At 43.1% G+C, this 19,251-nt stretch overlaps 1 pseudogene; it reads left to right on the forward strand.

Annotated features, from left to right (window-relative positions):
• The first annotated feature begins 13,666 nt into the window (after nt 1–13,666).
• Nucleotides 13,667–19,251, forward strand: part of LOC101012278 — a 63,555-nt pseudogene continuing 57,970 nt past the window's right edge.

The following is a 19,251-nucleotide window of genomic DNA, read 5'->3' on the forward strand; positions in this document are numbered from 1 at the left end:
TGGGAGGCGGAGGTTGTATTGAGGTGAGATCGTGCCACTGCACTCCAGCCTGGGCAACAGGGTGAGATTCCATATCAAAAAACAAACAAACAAACAAACAAACAAACAGAGTATGCACAATTCAACTGTAATGGATACTACCAATTTACTCTCCAAAGTGACCATACTAATTTATACCCCCACCAGCCTTGCTAAAAATATTTAAGATATTCATTTTACGGATAATAAAATATCCACTGAGACTTCTGAAAAAACTTCAAATTCAACTCATGTGTACCCATAGGTTCCTTAATAACACCACAATAATCTGTTGCATCATTAGGATCTACTGGTTCAAGGAAAGGCCAGGCCGTCTTATGGGCCTATAATGAAAAAGTAGGCATTCTTACTGTCAGTGAAAACGCTAATTCCATTTAAGTTTGCCAGTTGAGTTACTACATCAATGAACCCAAAAGTCAGTTTTAAATGTGATACATGAAATACTTTATATTGGGTGATTTCTGCTCTAGTAATAAATGACCTAAGATGAGCTTCCTCTACAATAATGGTACTCAAAAGCTGGTCAGAAGACCTTGGTGTGGGGGGTGGAACACAAGCTTAGAAGTCTCAAAATCAGTATTCTGGGCCCTACATGATGAGCTGTCACTGAGTGGTGCTGGCATTGCAATCGCTTCTGTAAACGGGTGGGATGGGTCCAAAGTGTGGAGTCATTACCACAGCTGGTTAATGATGAGGTGGCAGAGATGTGATGTTAAATAACATTCAACCACACATTAAGACTATGATTCCCTTTTTAGTTACTTCAATTCTTGTGATTATGATAACAATAGGAGAAAGTTTCAATCCAATGCACTATATCCTTTTATTTCCCCCCATTTTTTTGAGACAGGGTCCTGCTCTGTCACCCAGGCTGGCGTGGAGTGGCATGATCATAGCTCACTGTAGCCTCCTGTGCTCAAGTGATCCTCTCACCTCAGCCTCCTGAGTAGCTGGATAAACAAGTGTGTGCCAACATGCCCAGCTAATTTTTTTTTTTTTTTTTTTTTTTTTTGAGACGGAGTCTCGCTCTGCCGCCCAGGCTCGAGTGCAGTGGCCAGATCTCAGCTCACTGCAAGCTCCGCCTCCCGGGTTCACGCCATTCTCCTGCCTCAGCCTCCCAAGTAGCTGGGACTACAGGCGCCCGCCATCTCGCCCGGCTAGTTTTTTGTATTTTTTAGTAGAGACGGGGTTTCACCGTGTTCGCCAGGATGGTCTTGATCTCCTGACCTCGTGATCCACCCGTCTCGGCCTCCCAAAGTGCTGGGATTACAGGCTTGAGCCACCGCGCCCGGCCTAATTTTTTATTTTTATTTTTTGTAGAGGTGGGGTCTCACTTTGTTGCCCAGATTGGTCTCTCACTAATTGACTCAAGTGATCCTCCTGCCTTGGCCTCCCACAGTGCTGGGATTATAGGTGTGAGCAGCCACACTGGCCTTCTATGTCTTCAGTACATCGGTATCACTTGCTAATCCTGCAAACCATCCCTATCCTGTTTTTCTTTTTTTTTTTTTTTGAGATGGAGTCTCGCACTGTCACCCGAGCTGGAGTGCTGTGGCTCAATCTTGGCTCACTGCAACCTCTGCCTCCCGGGTTCAAGTGATTCTCCTGCCTCAGCCTCCCTCGTAGCTGGGATTACAGGCTCACACCACCACACCTGGCTAATTTTTTGTATTTTTAGTAGAGATGGGGTTTCACCATGTTAGCCAGTCTGGTCTCAAACTCCTGACCTCATGATCTGCCTGCCTCAGCCTCCCAAAATGCTGGGATTACAGGCGTGAGCCCCCACGCCCAGCCCCCTTTCTGTCTTTCATAAGGAAAATAATAACTATTATCTAATCATACTGTTTCTCAATCCATGGGAGTGAGAGGAAGTTTCTTTAAAAATAAAATGTATAAAAAAGTGAGTCATGTTAGATTATCTGAGTGTTGGATAAGCTGAGGTGGTGTGGGGATATGGTAAAGCTCATGACACTGGTACGTGAAGAACTGAAGTTTGTCAAGCACTTCACTAGACTAGCTGAGAGTCAGTAAATAATCACTCTAAGATTGGAAACTTGAAATCCTAGAAATGCTTCCAAAATTATGCTGGCTGATTTCATTTTCAAATGCTGCACACAGAGGGGCTCTCACCTGTAAGGAACAGAGAACCCTCTTCAACCCCTCATAATCCTTCTCTGTTAGTGGTGTGAGCACTCTCATGGCATCCTCTGTTGACTGGCACTGTGGACAGACATACTTATCAATGAGCTCGGCCTCACTTTGCAAGATGCCAGCGCAGCACCCATGGTACCAATTCTGACACTGATCATGGCCACTAAAAAATCTGCAAGATCCGAAACAGAAATGTGAGTTCAAAACAGATGGGATGATGTTACTTATAATAAATCATGCACCTGAAAGTTTGCTAAACCCTGGGATATAAAATAGTTTTAGTTTTATGGTTTTAATACTTTCTAGATTGACATTCCAGTACATTAATTTAGTATTTTTTGATGTTAAGAACAAGCAGTGGAAAAAAAATGTGTAAGAACACTGTAATATTGGAGAACCAATTTAAAGATAAATATGAAACATTTAATTGATTTTAAAGCTGAAAACAAAGTCAAAAATCTTTCAACTAGTACTGTACCATATGGGAGTTCAAAACCCTGTAAGCTAATAACAGAGTCCCAGAGCTTGTACCCAAATTAGTGTTTTTCTAACCTATAATAAATCACCATTTTAAACACTGATAAAATCCAAACAAGTCAGGCTATTTTAACCTCATTAATGTCTATGTTACATGTTGAAGAATCAAATCTACCATTAAACCACATTTTCCCCAATGTGTCTCAAACATTCACCATGAAGCAAGATAAATTTTGAAGGGTAGGTAAAAAGAGAAAAAGAGAAAAATGAAAAGGAATTTGTAATATGAATTTGTAAATGAAAAGGAAGTGTATATCAAACATATAAAAAATCTGCTTTTTATTTTAAAATAAATAAGTAACCAGTCAGAGCAATTTGGCTTTGTAAATTATTAAATATGATGCTCTTATCAGAACTCACTGTGACTGCAGGTGTTCTGCAGATACAGTACAATTCCTCACTGCTGCCCTCTTGTGCCCATTTACAATCATTACAGATGTACACAACCATTTTCTTAGCCTCCTTTTCTGAGATGCCAACACATTCTCCATGATACCAGTTAGTACAAAGATCATAGCCAATATAGAACCTGAAAGTATTCACAATGAAAATAACAATGTAATTGTCATTTTAAGCTGCCTGGTACTTAAATCTGTCTTCCCTGCCTTGCTTCACTTTTTTTTTTTTACAGGATAACTTCCTGCAATGAATCAGCTAAACATTCCCGAATCCAACCATTCTACCCCTGGCAGACTCCAGTATCTGATGCTCTATCATGTGTGGAAAGAAAGTCACTCACATCGGTTTCAACAAGTACACTGCTTAGTGAAATATGGGTCTTTAAAACATACTGGAGGCCGGGCGCGGTGGCTCAAGCCTGTAATCCCAGCACTTTGGGAGGCCGAGACGGGCGGATCACGAGGTCAGGAGTTCGAGACCATCCTGGCTAACACGGTGAAACCCCGTCTCTACTAAAAAATACGAAAAACTAGCCAGGCGAGGTGGCAGGCGCCTGTAGTCCCGGCTACTCGGGAGGCTGAGGCAGGAGAATGGCGTAAAAACCCGGGAGGCGGAGCTTGCAGTGAGCTGAGATCCAGCCACTGCACTCCAGCCTGGGCGACACAGCGAGACTCCGTCTCAAAAAACAAACAAACAAACAAACAAAAAAAACATACTGGAATTTGAAAAATAAACCACACACTGATGGTAATGTCTTCATGTGAATGAATGTGTGTAAAACTGTAACAGGCACAAAAACCAAAGCCAAAAAATCAAAGACTTACATCTGTCAAACCTATTCTACAGAAGCCATTTCAATATCAGGGCTATTTCTTAGATAGGTTTGAAAATGCATCTCACAATTTAAATGTGAAAACAAAGCAACGTGCAAACACCAGGTAGAAGTTACACTACAAGGAACATGCAGGTCAGCCAGGTGTAGAAGATAAATGGTCAAAATATGAGATGAAGAAGAAAACTAAGAAAGGTACATAGAGCAATTCAATCTCTACCAGGTTATCTGAATAAACATTGGAATTTAATCAAATTAAAAATAACCTCTCATAATAGAATAAGGCATGGGCCAGTTTTTCGGTTAATATAATGTTTGTGACAATGTGGACAGTGGCCTGGCTAATGGGCAGGGAAAGTGGAAGGAGCTGCTTCAGTTCAACACCGGGGACATGGAGTGGGGAACGATGCAAGGATAGTTATCCCAAATCTGTGAGGGTCTACACTGCTTGGCAAGGCGGAGCTGTATAAGTGTGTGATTGTGGAGTGCAGAGTGGCCTCTGTAATAAACGACCTAATGACAAAAGGAAAAGTAAATGTAAGAAACGCTTATACAGTGTGTCTACAAGTGTTGATAGGCACTGTGTAGGAACACCATGGCAAAGTCATAGTGAGAATTACCAAGAATCACAGGGAACCAGACTGGCCTTGCTGACACCATTGGCACTCTTAGCTCTACCAAGGCATTTCTTGGTAGATTTACCTAGAGGAATGGAAGTCGTCCTCAAGCTTCAAATTGACCTGCTTCATGAATGTGAAGGAATAATATATGGTTATATAGTTTATCCTGTTACCACTAACTTTTTTCTTTTGCCTTGCTGCATAGCCCAGGCTGCAGGGCAGGGGCAGGATCACAGCCTCCTGCAGCCTGGACCTCCCAGGCTCACATGATCCTCCCACCTCAGCCTCCCGAGTAGCTGGGACTACAGGCGTGCACCACCATGCCCAGTTATTTATTTATTTATTTATTATTATTATTTTTTAATGGAGCCTTGCTCTGTCTCCCAGGCTGGAGTACAGTGGTATGATCTCGGCTCAGTGTAACCTCTGTCTCCTGGCTTCAAGCAATTCTCCTGCCTTGGCCTCCCAAGTAGCAGGGATTACAGGTGTGTGCCACCACATCTGGCTAATTTTTGCATTTTTGATATTGCCATATTGGCCAGGCTGGTCTTGAAATCCTGACCTCAGGTGATCTGTCCACCTCGGCCTCGTGAAGTGCTGGGATTATAGGAGTGAGCCACCGTGTCTGGCCAATTTTTTGTAGAGACAGGGTCTCCCTATGTTGCCCAGACTGGTCTCAAACACCTGGGCTCAGGTGATTTTCCTGCCTCAGCCTCCCAAAGTACTGAGATTACAGACATAAGCCACGGTGCCCAGCACTTTTTTCTTTTGAATTATGACTCTAACATGATTTTCACTGCCACAGGTGGGGGTCCTCTGAGGTAGTTTGTGTGTTATCTCCACAAGGTATAGGCTGTGTTCTGGAAGGATGTTCAGGACTTGAATTTCAATTTTTAGTCACTGTCACTGGATTCTCAAACCAGCCTAATTTGGGACAAGAGATTACAAAACACTCCTTAGAGACACTAACTCATCTCAACTAAAATAGGGAGTGAATGAACCTAGCATACTAAAGTGTTAATAATGACAAACTGAAGAATATAAAATAACCACAAAATAATGAGGCAATCTTGATGGAATGGGCACATGTACCTGTGTGCCTCATTTTATGCAATGTAGGTATTTCAAAGAAGTGTGTGAAATGAATTTCTGTGAGCTGAATATTCTAAACAGGCCAAAGAAGACTTGTTATTTAAAGAAATTCTGTAGGCAAATCTTTTTAACTGAAAAAGTAAGGAAACTCCTGTTTCAGAAATCGTTTAGTATATTTTGCTTAAAGTGAGGCACACTGGTATTAAACTAAGGAAAAAAATCAGTGAATTGGGTTCTACTGTTTACATTATGTATAATTTCCAAAGAGATAAGATAATGAAAAGTGAAGATGCCTAAACTGATTTGTGTTTAATTCAACACACAGCTCGATCTACCAACAAAGAGTTTTCATTTGGCATTTGCAAACAGATGATCACTTAGATAGCACCACCAAATCAGCTTCAGTGTTGCAACCTGAACATCACTAAGGAGACCACAATTTTATTTCAGGAATCAATTAGGTATCCACTTAAGGTATTCCATTAAGCATTCCTAATTCTAATTAATTGATTCTAAATGATCATTTTTTAAAGCACAATCAAACTTTTTGGTTTTGTAAAAAATGTGGTTAATTGTGGCTTTAAAAAGCTGGCCTACATTTTAATGTTCAAAGTAGAAGTTAAATATTTCGTAAAATGATAGTAATGACCCCCCCCCCCAAAAAAAAAGAAACTACATTTATGGTTTAGTGCCTCTATAATCTTGTTTATATCACCAAATACAAGTAACAACTGTCAAAAACAGCTTCCAGCTGCCAAATTGTTGGATGTTATGCTTGAGGAATGGGGAAAAGGAACACCTTTTGTATTTTTCTGGTTTTTGTCTCTGGTAAGAAAGTGGAAACTTTGACAAAATATTGAGTTTCAGTATTTTAATACAAAAAACAGAACTGCTTAAAATAATTAAGAAACCGAACCACTCAAATTCAAAACCTCTGACCATTCATGTTCAAATGGTTTCCAGGATTTCATGTATTCACAGGGCTTTGAACAGATCTCAGAAAGGATGCGCCCCATTTTGGGCAACAGTAACACATCTCCTTCTCCAGACATCAATTAGTCATTGATTTGGAGTTAATTCAGAGGGAAGAGGAGAAAGCAAAGGAGCGACAGAAAGCTTGTTTTTGACAGAAAAGAAGATAATAAAGGACAATCACAAACACATGAAATAGCAAATTTTACTTCACTAGTGTCAAGGTAAGAATATCGCATGCAAGACCATAGATGAAACATTACTCTTAAATTTAATATTTTCATTTATATCACTCCCAAAATATTCATTTTCTTCAAAACTTTCAATTTCATAGCTAAACTTTCAAGACAAAAAACTAGAGCTCAAAAAGATCTACCCACTTAGATTCATCATAAGGCACTTTACAGATACAGTAAAGCTTTGTGTCCTTAGCAGAGATCATTTTCTCCTTGTTGGACTTTGAGCTTGAGTCTTTTTCCTCTTCCCCCTTCCTCTTCTGGGAAGCAGCAGGTACGGTGGGTGTGGACAGGACAGGGTGTTGCACAGCAGGTGGAGCGGGAGGTGAAGGTGGAGGGGCTGGAGGAGCTGCCGTCACTGGTGGGGCAAGGTGCAGCTACTGCTGTGGCCTGAGCCACCTGCATCAGGTCTTTTTCGTCCTTAATTTTCAGGTCTCTCTTCAGCTCTTCCTGTTGTCAATTAAAGACAACACAAGACTATCATTAGAGTCATGTAAATGCATGATCTGGCCAGAAGATGGTACATTACCCACTCTTGTCGAAGTAGCTCCACAGTTCAGCCTAATGTGAGAGAGTTTTAGCTGCAAACAACATTAGGCTGAACTGTCGAAGTAGCTCCACAGTTCAGCCTAATGTGAGAGAGTTTTCCTATATCTTAAGACAATTAGAAACAGAAAACGAAGATTACATAAAAACAACTAGAAAGCTGCTAGTTATCTTCAAAGGAGAGCTGACTGAAAGATGAGCCAAGTGGCTAGGAAGAGCATTGCTCCTGGCTTGCCCCTGTCCCATCTGGGCTCTTTCTGTGGTGGCTCAGAAGGTGATTTCAAGTGTCCTCATCCACTAGCTGCTTTCTTCTAGTTGCTTTTGCTCTCTGTCCTTACAGTGAGGCTGGACATGAACTGACCTGGAGACTCAAAATGTGGTCTGATCAGCAGAAAGCAGAAAAGAGGCAGATTTGCCTTGTTTATGATGATGCTCCTATGTCTAGAATTTCAGACTGCAGGGAGAGTTGGGCAACTAACACACTATTTTCTTTTTTGAAAAGATAATTTCTTTTTTTTTTTTTTTTGAGACGGAGTCTCGCTCTGTCGCCCAGGCTGGAGTGCAGTGGCGTGATCTCGGCTCACTGCAAGCTCCGCCTCCCAGGTTCACGCCATTCTCCTGCCTCAGCCTCCCTAGTAGCTGGGATTACAGGCCTGTGCTACCAGCCCTGGCTAATTTTTCTATTTTTAGTAGAGACGGGGTTTTGCCATGTTGGTCAGGCTGGTAACTGTATACTTCTTTCAACCTTTCTGTACATTTGAAATTTTTCATAAAATATTGAGGAAAAATGGAGAAGAAAAATTTAACTATCAAAAATAGAATTAAACTCTCCTAAAGTAGACATGCATGTATATAAAAACCAGAGAGCTATACATTAGAAATGAAGTATTTTGTTTGAGGTTAACATCAAGTCAAAGTCATCAGGACAGGCTATGATTCTGAAATTCTTATTATCATGCTGCAAATTATTCTTGGCTATTATCAGAACCCCAGTAGTTTCCATTGTTTTCACTTCATAAAACTCCAAGTTACAGAACACTATTAGATATTATTTTGGGTATTTACCTGGACTGGGTGGTCCTAAACTGACTATCATAGCCAAGATTTTGGTTACCAGAGAGAACAAATAAAGGTAACGGTGGGGGACTGGTGTTTTAATGGAGGATTCTTCTATCTGAATGTTCAATTCACTGACAATACATTCCTTAAAAAGACGCTGAGGGGATTAAAGAATTGTAAAATACCTTGCTGAGCACCTGGCCCACAGTAGGCACTCAAAAATGTTAGTTACCCCTTCTCTTCCCCATCAATTTTCAATTCTTGTGAATCTCTCCTCTTCTAGTACCATGTTGACGTTGTGCCTTAACCAAAAAAAAAAAAAAAAAAAAGGAAAGAAAAAAATATTTATGTCATTTTTGGGGTCCAGATCTCACCATTAAATCCAAGGTGCAACTCATCTTACTTTCATGTACTCCGTGTAATACTAAGAGGATAACTGCAGGTTGCAAGGCAATCTCACAGCACACAAATTTTAGTCATCTAACTTTCTAAGAACATATTGTGGCCTAAAGCTCAATGTGCTTTGTTGTTCTTGATTACTACAAAAGGTTTAACTACTTTTTAAAAGTACATTACATGCTGAATTATACTGAAATAGAACATGCTCATTGTAGGAAATGCAAAACATATGAAGAGGAAACCAACTACAATTCTACTATGCTGACTGGTCATTTGTCAATGATAAAAGCTGATCCAGTTGGTTATTTCGAGGAAGAGAATTTAAGTATCCCAATGACCCAGGCACAGTTTTTGCATGGTACTTTACTTAATTCTCCAGTATGTAGTGTTCTATCACATGATCATTCATAATGACATTTACCAATTGCCCTATATGAACATTTTTAGATTTTTACATTCCCCCAAATCAGACCACTTAACACTTTTGATTATCCACTCCTGTTTTGATTTTGTTCTTTATTTAATTAGGATTACACTGCATATATAATTTTATACACAGACAAGCTCACCCTGGAAAATACCTTTTTTCTTTTTGTTTCTGTTTTTCTATTTTTATTTTTTATTCCGGGAAATATTTCTAATTCAACATACTTTATAAAAAATCATATCTCACATTGCCTTTTAGGGGTCTGAAGATTGTTCTCTGTTATTGTACTAAAACACAGGAGAGCAAAAAGGGATTTATCTGTTTTAACGCCACGATTCATAAAAGGAAATTAAGGGGGGAAGTAAGCTGGCTGAAATTAATAAAATTTCCTCTGATTTGATCTATAGGGAGGGGAGAGTAAGACGGAGATTGTGTTATTGCAATTACTGATCCCCCAAAGACTTCTGAACACTGAAACTTTTCTAATAAAAAAATTACACATTTGGCCGGGCGCGGTGGCTCAAGCCTGTAATCCCAGCACTTTGGGAGGCCGAGACGGGCGGATCACGAGGTCAGAAGATCGAGACCATCCTGGCGAACACGGTGAAACCCCGTCTCTAATAAAAAATACAAAAAAAAAACTAGCCGGGCGAGATGGCGGGCGCCTGTAGTCCCAGTTACTTGGGAGGCTGAGGCAGGAGAATGGCGTAAACCCGGGAGGCGGAGCTTGCAGTGAGCTGAGATCCGGCCACTGCACTCCAGCCCGGGCGACAGAGCGAGACTCCGTCTCACCAAAAAAAAAAAAAAAAAAAAAAAAAAAAAATACACATTTTACAAAACTTATCTAAACAGAGGAATACTTCTAACTAACAGATATGAATAAATATAATTCATGATAACTAAGAATGCTTTTTTCTGAAGACAAAGTATATTTGTGCCCAACAGTATTTATATATGAGAGCCTATCATTCTCCAAAAATATGCATGAATTCATAGGAATATTGATGTAGAACATGTGAGAACAAGCTTGGATATGGCTATCTGGGTATCCTTATTAAATATAAACATTATATTTTTAAGCAAATGGAGAATGGGGAAAATTAATAGGATTATACATATAGCAGATAATGTATGCAGAAGAGCAGAACTCAGAACCAGGCACTTGAAAGTGTACTTGCAGAATCTTACCTAATCATTTTATCCAAGTTAAAACTTAAAAGGCACTGCAGTCGGCCCTCCGTGGCCAAAGGGTCTGCATTCTTGGATTCAACCAACCTCAAATTGAAAATACAGTATTCTCAGGATGCAGAACCCTTGGATATGGAATGTCACCTTTTCATATCAGCAGGTTCCACAGGGCCGACTGCAGGACTTGAGCATCCACATATTTTGCTATCGCAGAGGGTTCTGGAAGCAACCCCTGAGAATACTGAGGGACGGCTATATTAGAAAACACAGGGGCTGGGCTCGGTGGCTCATGCCTGTAATCCCAGCACTTTGGGAGGCCGAGGTGGGCAGATCACGAGGTCAGGAGATCGAGACCATCCTGGCTAACATGGTGAAACCCTGTCTCTACTAAAAATACAAAAAATTAGCTGGGCATGGTGGTGGATGCCTGTAGTCCCAGCTACTGGGGAGGCTGAGGCAGGAGAATTGCGTGAACTTGGGAGGCAGAGGTTGCGGTGAGCCCAGATCCCACTACTGCACTCCAGCCTGGGCAACAGAGTGAGACTCTGCCTCAAAAAAAAAAAAAAAAAAAAAAAGGAAAAAAAAAGAAAGTACAGGTGGTATTTATTAAACATGCACAGAATACATCTGGCAGGATAAAAAAAAATATAGCAATAATGATTGCCTCTGGAGAAAGGAAGGTCAGATTGGAGCTTATGAAGGAGAGAGATTCATTTTTCACAGCATACCCTTTTATACTATTTAAACTTTTAAGATATATAGTATTTATAACTTAAAAAAATAAAAAGAAGGCCGGGTGCGGTGGCTCACTCCTGTAATCCCAGCACTTTGGGAGGCCAAGTTGGGCGGATCACGAGGTTTAGGTGTTCAAGACCAGTCTGGCCAATATGGTGACACGCTGCCTCTACTAAAAATACAAAGATTAGCTGGGTATGGTAGCTGATACCTGCAGTCCCAGTTACTTGGGAGGCTGAGGCAGAAGAATCGCTTGAACCCAGAAGGCAGAGGTTGCGGTGAGCCAAGATGGTGTCACTGTACTCCAACCTTGGTGACACAGCAAGACTCCGTCTCAAAAAAAAAAAAAAAAGAAAAGAAAAGCAGAGTTGCGTAATAAAATAAATAAGGTAACATTGTATTATAACCTAATAAATATCCAATTATAACCCAATAAGTATAAAATAGATACCCATGATTAGCAAACACCTGCTAATCCATTCAAAGAAAAGTTTTTTTTTTTTTGGGGGGGGGAACTGTTTTGTTTTGTTTAATCTTTCTCTTTTTTTGGTGGGGATGGTGGTGACGGAGTCTCACTCTGTTGCCCAGGCTGGAGTGCAGTGGTGCAATCTTGGCTCACCGTAACCTCCACCTCCCAGGTTCAAGCGATTCTCCTGCCTCAGCCTCCTGAGTAGCTAGGACGACAGGCACATGCCACCATGCCCAGCTAATTTTTGTGTTTTTAGTAGAGATGGGGTTTCACTATGTTGGCCAGGTAATCTCGAACTTCTGGGCTCAAGTAATCCACCCATCTGGCTTCCTAAAGTGCTGGTATTATAGGCCTGAGCCACGAGCCTGCCTACCCTTTTCAAACAAAATATGGGCATTTCCATTGCCTAGGTCTTCACCTTGTCTACTTTACTGACTTGCATTACTTACCTAGTCCCTGGAGACATATACACGTTTGCCACCCTTGGAGCTCAACAATTCAATATGGTATTGAATGTATTTATTTGACAATTAGTGCTTGTAGTTTAATTTTCATTTCACATATGTGTTCCATTTTCCTAACTAGATTGAAATAAGCCATTTTTCTTTCTTTATTTTTTAAAAATTTTGAGACAGGGTCTTGCCTTGTCACTCAGGTTGGAGTGCAGTGCTGCAACCACGGCTCAGTGCAACACCCACCTCCCAGGCTCAAGCGATCCTCCTCCCTCCCCTTTTCGCGTAGCTAGGACCACAGGTGCGCACCACTATGCCCGGCTAATTTTTCAATTTTTTTCTAGAGACAAGGTCCTGCTATATTGCCCAGGCTGGTCTCGAATTCGTGACCTCAACCCATCATCCAGCCTTGGCCTCTCAAAGGGCTGGGACTGCAGGTGTGAGCTATCGCGCCCGGCCAACTATTTTTCTTTAAATTACTTTTTGGTTGTCAGTTATCTCAATAAATATTAATATATGTTTATAAAACCTTTCTCTTATCTGAAGAGCTGACCTCAACCACTCAGGGTTGAGTCCCTGTGATAAGGTTTCAGAGTGCCTGAAATGTCATCATGATTCGTCCCCTGGGCTAAGCTGAAAACTAGTGACTTGTCGGGTCAATGAATTAAGGTTATTTCCCGATAATACAAACATGTAACACCGTGAAGTAGGCTTTAGGCAAGATTCCGTCTTTTCCACAGCAAAGGAGAGGTAAGTTCTTGCTGAGGTGGTCGAGATCCTACCTGAGACACTGGGAAGGTGGCGGGAGATTGGAACATGCAGTAGTTGCGTTCTGGAGTTTACTGAGGTTTTCCCAGTGGGGATTCCGCGCAACAGGTGTTAGGGCCCCCCTCCCTCCGGGCGAGCAGCCCGGGGCGTGGCTCCTGGCACAGATTCGGAGCAGTTGTCATCTGAGTCAATTTCAGGACTCCAAGCTCCAAGCTTCGGAGTCTCCCAAATTCTGGGGGCTTGTCTCTTTGTCCCCTCAACCCGACCAATTTCCCTCCGTCGCTGGCGCTGCCCGGTCTCTTAGGTCGCTCGGGCCGCCCCCCTCCGCGACTTTTTTTTTCTTTCTCTGGCTGGCTCTTTCAGCCACAGTTTCCCTAGGGGGCGAGAGGGGAATGATATCTGGGGGTTCTCCTGCCTTCCTCTCCGAGCCGCGGAAGGGGAGACGCGGGAGGAGGTCCGGCCGGCTTTGGGCTCCAGCCAGGGGTCCGCGGAGACTGTGGTCTCCGAAGGTCTTAGACGCCGAGCATTTCGTGAGCTGTGCGTCTCTCTAAGCCGCGCCAGTGCGCCGGGAGTCCAGCTGCACCGAGCGCTGCGCCGAGCCCAGGCGCCGCGGGCTCTCAGCCACGGACTCAATGCTCCCGTGCTCCCCCTAGCGGCCGCCGCGCCACCTCGCCACGTCCGAGGCTCGTCGGCGGCGCAGCTCACGTGACCGTGCTCCAGTAGACGGAAGAAACAGGATGGCGGTTGAAGGCTATCCGGACTGGGGCCCCAGCCGCTCGGATTGAGCCTTCTCCCTCCAACCACCGGTCGGGACCCTAGTGCCCGACCCCTTGGGCTCCCCCATCCAGCCCCGGCGCTCCCCACAGCCTCCACTGCGCCGGGCCCTCCCGGCCCGCTTTCCCTTCTCCCTCGGCCTCGGCTCCAACGTGAGGGGCCGGCGGGGCAGGCTGACCAAGCAGCCAGCGGCTCCCGCTGCGGAGCGCTGAGCCCCAGCCCGTCGCCGCCGCCGCCGCCGCCCACGTCCGGACCCATCCGGGGGCTCCGCTCGCGGCAACGCGGTAGCAACCGGGGAAGGTGGGTCGCCGCCAGGCTGAAGTGGCGCCCAAGATGCGGCTGATCTCGCTCAGGGTGGGCTGCAGTAGCCAAAGGAAGCCGCCGCCGCCGGCCCGGCCCAGCACCAGCGCCCGGGGCTGGCGAGGAGGCGGGGGCAGCCACCTGGCTCGGACCACCGCGGCCCAGAGGGCGGTCAACAGAGTCGTTTAGGATGACCACGAGAGCGAGGAGGAGGCAGAGGAGAAGGACGGCGACGCCGAGGAGACCCAGGAGTCTGAGGACAACTAGGAGGAGGGGATGGAGGAGGACGACGATGACCGATTATACGGAGGAGCTGGAAGACAACCACGAGGACGCCAGTTACTCCGCGGAAAGCAGCTTCAGGAACCATAGAACCTACAGCAGCACTCCAGGTACCCACCCAGCCCAGTTGCTGCAGACTCCTTCCTCACCTCCTCTGCCCTCCCCCCTTGCTCACTCCTGTGCTGTGCATCCTGCTCCGATCTCCCCTCCAACCCCGCCGACCCCCAGAGGGGTAGTGCGAGGGCACATCAAGTGGCAAAAAACTAGATTTATAAGAGGAAAGAGGCGCGTTGTTCAAAATAGAGATTGCATTGTTGCGGTTTGCAGGCCACGCTTGCTCTCTCTCCACTTCCCCCGCCAGCCCCCTCTTTTTCCTCCTTAGACTTTGTGCCGGTGCAGTGTCTCCACCAGGCAAGATTGAAACTTTGGCAAACACATATCCATTGCTTTCATTTTTCTCCCCTTGTTTTGGTGTGATTTTCTGGAATGAAAGAAGCCTCTTGTTTTGCAAACTTCTTTGCATTTCTAATGTGGCTCCTTTCGGATTTTTATTATCTGTTCCTTAAAAGGGAATTAAGGATTTGGACAGATTGTGGCACACAAACACACACAAAAACATGCCTGTTTTCACACCCCTAGCTGTGGTTTCAAAATTGTGTTAAGGAAACGGATCATTTGGGTTAATAGGGGAACCTTATCTGGTGCTGTGTGCTTGTTTTTATTCTTCGAGTGCTAATGGGCCCGTGCTACAGTTGCTGGTAAATGGCTGATTAAAAAGCAAAGCAGAAAGCCAAACAAGACCCAACCAAATTTGGTAATTCATCCGATTCAAAATTGTTTTGGTTAAATCAAAAATAAAAGTACAAGACCGCAGGAACGCGCGTCTTAACTCATTTGATCGCTTTGCCTTGCTTGGGAAATGCGGTTTCGTGTAACCTGTTGTAGAAGATGTGTAGTTGATCATCTGGACATAATTGCTGAAGATGAACTTTTGGACCAACTTCTGAGTCACACAGCGTCAGTATCAGATTTCTTACACGACGACTTTTTCTTTTCACTCTATTTCTGAGGAAAAAGCCCTCCCGAAATCCGCAATGAATTTCTCCATGGTAACCCCTCTATTTTCACACAGAAAAGTTTCTCTAGGCTGGTAGTGAGATACATTTTGTTAAACACCCCCCGCGCCCCCCAAAGGCTGCTTTGTATTAAATACGTAGTTGCAATGTGCTAAATTGTGAAATTAACATAACCGAAGCAACAACCGGCAAGACTTTTCCTTTATAATTTTGCAAATCTAGATTAATTAAATTAGAATCTGTTTTTCTTTTCTTTTTTTTTTTTTGACTCGGAGTCTGCTTGCTGGCGTGAGCCGGAGTGCAGTGGCAGGATCTCGGCTTACTGCAAGCTCCTCCTCCTGGGTTCACCCTGTTCTCCTGTCTCAGCCTCTCGAGTAGCTGGGACCTGGCCCGGCAACCCTGCCTGGCTAATTTTTGTATTTTTAGTAGAGTGGGGTTTCTCCATGTTGGTCAAGATGGTCTCAAACTCGACTGGAGTGATCCAGCTGCCTTAGCCTCCCAAGTGCTGGGATTACAGGCATGAGCCGGCGCGGCGTGAAATCTGGTTTTTATTTTTTATTTTTATATATATATTTTTCGAGAGGCGGTCGTTCTGTCGCTTAGGCGCTGGAGTGCAGTGGCGGATCTCCAGCTCACTGCAAGCTCCCGGCCTCGGGTTCCGCCATTCTTCTGCCTCAGCCTCCCGGTAGCTGGGGCTATAGGCATCCACCACCTCGCCCGGGCCTAGTTTTTTGCATTTTTTAGTAGGGGCGGGGGTTTCACCGTGTTAGCCAGGATGGTCTCGATCTCCTGACCTCGTGATCCGCCCGTCTCGGCCTCTCAAAGTGCTGGGATTACAGGCTTGAGCCACCGCGCCCGGCCAAAATCTGGTTTTAAAAGCATTTAAAATATAAAGTTTATGAGGAAATATTTGTGAGGAAAAAGGACCCTTTTTCCTTGAAGTGAGGTGTGTCATGTCTTTCTCAGAGAGGCTAGGGTAGTAGAAGTGGTTAAATTGAAAACTTTCTGTTTTTTTATAAATGCTTACTTATTGGAGAAGTAGGGTAGTATTATATTAAGCCAATGCAAAACCCGTAGGCTGCCCTAACATAAACTGAAAAAAGGTAATTACTGTTGCCCGATGGTCAGAATCGTTGCCAGACTTATCCTGGGAGGCTGGCTGAAGAATGAAGGGAATGAATCAAGTGTCAGGTATTTATGTCTTATAGAAAAGTAGAAAAGAGTACATGTAAATTCTTGCCAACTTAATTTTAGTACTTTTTTTTTTTTTTTTTTTTTTTTTTGAGGCCAGTCTTGCTCATCACCTTGGCGGAGTGCAATGGGCATGATCTTGGCTCATAACCTCCACCTCCAGGGCTCAAGTGATTCTCCTGCCTCAGCCTCCTAAGCAGCTGGCATTACAGGCGCCCACCAGGCTAATGTTTGTATTTTTAGTAGAGATGGGGTTTCACCATGTTGGCCAGGCTGGTCTCGAATTCCTGACTTCAGGTGATTCACCTGCCTTGGCCTCCCAAAGTGCTGGGATTACAGGCATGAGCCACTGCACCCAGCCACTTTGTGCACTTTTAAAAACATATCTTAGAATTTGTGATATGTGTTTTATTTTCATTTTCATTTGGTTCACAATATTATAAAATTTCTGTTATGACTTACTCTTTGACCCATGATTTGTTTTAAAACATATTGTTTAATTTTCAAACATTTAGGGATTTCCCAGACATCTTTGTTGTTGGTTTCTAATTTAATTCCATTATGGTTAGAGAACATACTTGGTATGATGAATTAAAAAAAAAAATTTAGAGGTTTGTGTATGGCCTGAAACATGGTTTGTTTAGGTAAATGTTCAGTTTGTAATAGGAAAGACGTATTCTGCTGCTGTTAGGTAAAGTGTTTCATAAATAATGATTAGGTCAAGTTGGTTGATCGTGTTAAGGTCTTCTGTATCCTTGCTGATTTCCTGTCTGCTTGTTCTAGTGATTACTGAGAAAGGAATGTTGAATTCTACAATGATTGTTATGGGTTTGTTCTCTTTCTCCTTGAAATTCTGTTTATGCGTCCTGTATTTTGAGGCCCTGTTATTAGATGCAGGAACATTTAAAGTTTTGTCCTCTTGATTATTTGACCCCTTTATCATTCTGAAATAACCTTTATTTCTGGTAATAATCATTATATTAAAAACCATTATTTGGCCAGGCATGGTGGTTCACGCCTGTAATCCCAGCACTTTGGGAGGCCGAGGTGGGTGGATCACCTGAGGTTAGGAGTTCGAGTCCAGACTGAACAACATGGTGAAACCCCGTCTCTACTAAAAAGAGAAAAACAGCCTGGCATGATGGCGCACGCCTATAGTCCCAGCTACCCAGAAGGTTGAGGCAAGAGAATCACTTGAATCCAGGAGTTGGATATTGCAGTGAGCCGAGATCATGCCACTGCACCCCAGCCTGGGAAACAGAGCAAGACTCCATCTCTAAATAAATAAATAAATAAAATGAATAAATAAACAAAAAAGAACAGGCCAGGTGCAGTGGCTCATGCCTATAATCCCAGCATTTTGGGAGGCTAAGGTGGGCAAGTGGCTTGAGCCCAGGAATTCAAGACCCGCCTGGGCAACATGGAGAAACCCCATCTCTATTTTTACAAATTAAAAAGTAAATGAATATCATGATATATAGATTAAAAGCAAAAGGGTAAAGATATGTCATTCTAACACTAGTCAAAAACAGTATTATATTACTAATATAAAACACTAGTTTTATATTAGTATTAAATGGTTTTTAAAAAATTTAATTAATTAATTAATTTTTTTTTGAGACGGAGTCTCTGTCGCCCAGGCTGGAGTGCAGTGGTGCGATCTCGGCTCACTGCAGGCCCCGCCTCCCAGGTTCACGCCATTCTCCTGCCTCAGCCTCCTGAGTAGTTGGGACTATAGGCGCCTGCCACCAGGCCCGGCTAATTTTTTTGTATTTTTAGTAGAGACGGGGTTTCACCGGGTTAGCCAGGATGGTCTCGATCTCCTGACCTCGTGATCTGCCCACCTCGGCCTCCCAAAGTGCTTGGATTACAGGCATGAGCCACCGCGCCTGGCCTACTTTTTAAATTTTTTATTTTTTTCGAGATGGAGTCTTGCTCTGTTACCAAGGTTAGAGTGCAGTGGCACAATCTCCCCTCACTGCGACCTCTGCCTCTGGGCTTCAAGCAGTTCTCCTGCCTCAGCCTCCCAGGTAGTTGGGATTACAGGCGCCTGCCACCACGCCTGGCTTATTTTTGTATTTTTAGTAGAGATGGGATTTCACCATCTTAGCCAGGCTGATCTCGAACTCCTGAACTTAGGTGATTTATCCGCCTTGGCCTTCCAAAGGCCATATCATTATATTTTCAAATTGTTTCTTGTTTTTTTGTTTTTTTTTTAAATGTAAACTGACAGCATCTTTTAATTAATGTGTTTTGGACCATTTATATGTAATATGATTGATAATGATTGGATCTAGGTTTCCTATTTTATTGTTTGTTTTCTGATTATCTCTTTTTTGGGGGGCTTCCTCTGTTTCTTTTTTCTGCCTACTTTTGGATTAATTGAATATTTTTCAGTGTTATGCTTTATTAATTGGCTTTTGGTCATATCTGTGCTATGTTTTTGCTGTAGGAATTACAAAATATATACCTAACCTGCCTACTTAGAGTTAGCATTTTACCTCTAAATAAAACATAAAAGTATTGCAACCCGTATAGGTTTCTTTATTCTAGCCCCCCTCCCTTGTAATTATATGTATGTGTGTGTGTATGTGTATATATATCTGTATACACTTTCAATGTATGTAGATACATATATATGTATTTATACTTTCAATGTATGTTATATCTACATGCATACATTGTATATATATGTAGACATATATCT

Source organism: Papio anubis, chromosome 17 (assembly GCF_008728515.1).
Source record: "Papio anubis isolate 15944 chromosome 17, Panubis1.0, whole genome shotgun sequence".
Lineage (NCBI taxonomy): Eukaryota > Metazoa > Chordata > Mammalia > Primates > Cercopithecidae > Papio > Papio anubis.